Source organism: Limulus polyphemus, unplaced genomic scaffold (genome assembly GCF_000517525.1).
Source record: "Limulus polyphemus unplaced genomic scaffold, Limulus_polyphemus-2.1.2 Scaffold11378, whole genome shotgun sequence".
Lineage (NCBI taxonomy): Eukaryota > Metazoa > Arthropoda > Merostomata > Xiphosura > Limulidae > Limulus > Limulus polyphemus.
The window spans coordinates 1,295-3,772 of NW_013676988.1; the positions used below are offsets into that span (position 1 = coordinate 1,295).

Genomic DNA, 2,478 nt, shown 5'->3' on the forward strand with positions numbered 1-2,478 from the left:
CAACGCTGAAATATGGGGTCAATTACCATGGTAGACAAAGCAGGTGTCTAATGTGGCTTTGCTTTGAAACAAACAAACAAGCTTTTTAAGAATTTTTTCTCTGGACTTTATAGTTTGCTTCACACTGAAATCAACCTAAAATCAAAATTTTGGAATTGGAAACTATTCTTGTGCTTAGAATTAACTCAATTAAACTTTTTTTTGTTCAGTAAATTTCAACTCTGAAGTATTGAAAAATGTTTGGAAGAGTGAATACAAGTTTATTTTTGATAAATATTTTAATTTAATTCAGTAGTTTTGCCCTTGAGCAGTGGGTGCACCCTACCAGGTATCATAGGGCTAATTGTCTTGAAAGTTAGACAAATATGTTGTGTTTAAATGAATTGTTACAATATTATTATGTAGTTTAAATATATATAATTAAACTCTGTAACTGAGTTCTGTCAAGAGGATTAAACTCTGTAACTGAGTTCTGTCAAGAGGATTAAACTCTGTAACTGAGTTCTGTCAAGACCATTAAACTTTATAACTGAGTTCGCTCAAGAGAATAAACTTTATAACTGACTTCTATCAAGAGCATTAAACTTTATAACTGAGTTCTGCCAAGAGCATTAAACTTTGTAACAGAGTTCTGTCAAGAGCATTAAACTTTGTAACAGATTTCTGTCAAGAGCATTAAACTTTTATAACAGAGTTCTGTCAAGAGCATTAAACTTTTATAACTGAGTTCTGTCAAGAGCATTAAACTTTGTAACTGAGTTCTGCCAAGAGCATTAAACTTTGTAACTGAGTTCTGTCAAGAGGATTAAACTTTACATCTCATTTGTTTTTAGGAAATTGGTGAACAACAGCCATACTGCTGGAGAAATATATTTTCCTGTATCAACCTACTCAGAGTTTTGAACAAACTAACAAAGTGGAAACATTCTCGTATTATGGTTGGTACTGATTTTTGCCTTCATATTAAAACTCTAAAATGCTAACCCTAAGTTCAACTTTTGCCCTTCTGATTGTTCCTCATAGGGATTGTAAATTTATAAAATTTTATTTTAAAGCCTTCTTGGACCACATGCCTTCAAATAATGTAATAATATCGTGGCTTTGTATTTTTTTATGTACTATATAAAGGTAATAAATTAGTTTTATTATAGCTGTGCAGTTCCTTTTCACTTTACAAACCTTCCACTTGAAACTATGGTGGACTTTGCCCTGACTGTAACTTAGAGTTTAGTGGGATGTCTTTTTGAAACAGTTGTGTGTGATATCTAAAAGGAATGAATTGGAAAAATTTAAATATTATTTATTTATACTAGTTTTTCTAAGATGTTTAATTGCCAAATTTCTTGGAACAAAGTGGGCTAACATGTGATGTGGTAGACCTGTGATGTATAAACCAACATTATACTGACTCAGACATATTATACTATGAAGAAAACAACCATGAACTCCACAACATGGTTCTTTTATATTTAACATTTTTTTACAATGTGTTCAGTAGTAACCTTTTAAACTGGTTGTCTCACAGTTGTATCATTACTAATGAGTGTGTGTTTGTAACCTTACTTTCAAGTCAGTGATTACAGTAATGTTGCACATTACAGAACTACTGAAAGTACAAAAATAAAAAGATTCTAATTGGGGGTTCAGAAATGTTCAGTAGTTATTATACGTTGTTTTCATTATCCGTGTTACAGTTTCATTTCTGAGTTAATTATTATGAATGCAAATATACAAATGGCACTCAGCCGGATAGGATTATTACACCTTATGTTGTATGTGTAAATGCAATATTTTCTATGCTTGTACAATACTCGTGTACGACTGTGGTGTATGGTGTGATTCATTATTTTCAGTTTGGTGTGTTAAATAGTACAGCAGAATTGTATGGTTTGCTGTATTACAGCCATTAGTACTCTGAGTGTGTTCTACGAATTATATGATCCTTTACTTTTATATGTTTCTATGCAAGTTCTTTGGATTGTTACTTGGTCAGTATCTTTAAGTAATTAGTATTTTGTTATTTATATGTTACAGTACTGTTGTATGTCTGGTGGGTTGTTTGCTAATACTGTTGTATGTTTAGTGGGCTGATGCTAAAGAACCGTTCTATGTGTTACATGCTACAGTACCCTTCTGTGTTTAGTATTGTGTTACATGCTACAGTACCCTTCTGTGTTTAGTATTTAGCATCTTCCTTTATATTTTTTTATTTTCATATTTAACATGATCTGTTCTAGGTTAATAAAACACTTGTTGTGAAAACATATTGATTTTTACATGATTAGATGATAGATAGATCTTTAAACATGATTAGAGATGGCCCGGCATGTCCAGGTAGTTAAGGTGCTCGACTCGCAATCTGAGAGTCACGGGTTCGAATCCCTGTCACACCAAACATGCTCGCCCTTTCAGCCGTCGGGGCATTATAATGTGACGGTCAATCCCACTATTCGTTGGTAAAAGAGTAGCCCAAGAGTT

The 2,478-nt window shown here is 32.6% G+C and overlaps 1 long non-coding RNA gene across 1 annotated transcript in view; it reads left to right on the forward strand.

The window, feature by feature from the left end:
* The first annotated feature begins 439 nt into the window (after window positions 1–439).
* LOC111083817 overlaps window positions 440–2,478 on the forward strand; it is a 3,981-nt gene continuing 1,942 nt past the window's right edge. The window contains exon 1 of the long non-coding RNA XR_002609264.1: window positions 440–938. This is a non-coding gene — a long non-coding RNA (uncharacterized LOC111083817). The remainder of the gene's footprint in view (window positions 939–2,478) is intronic.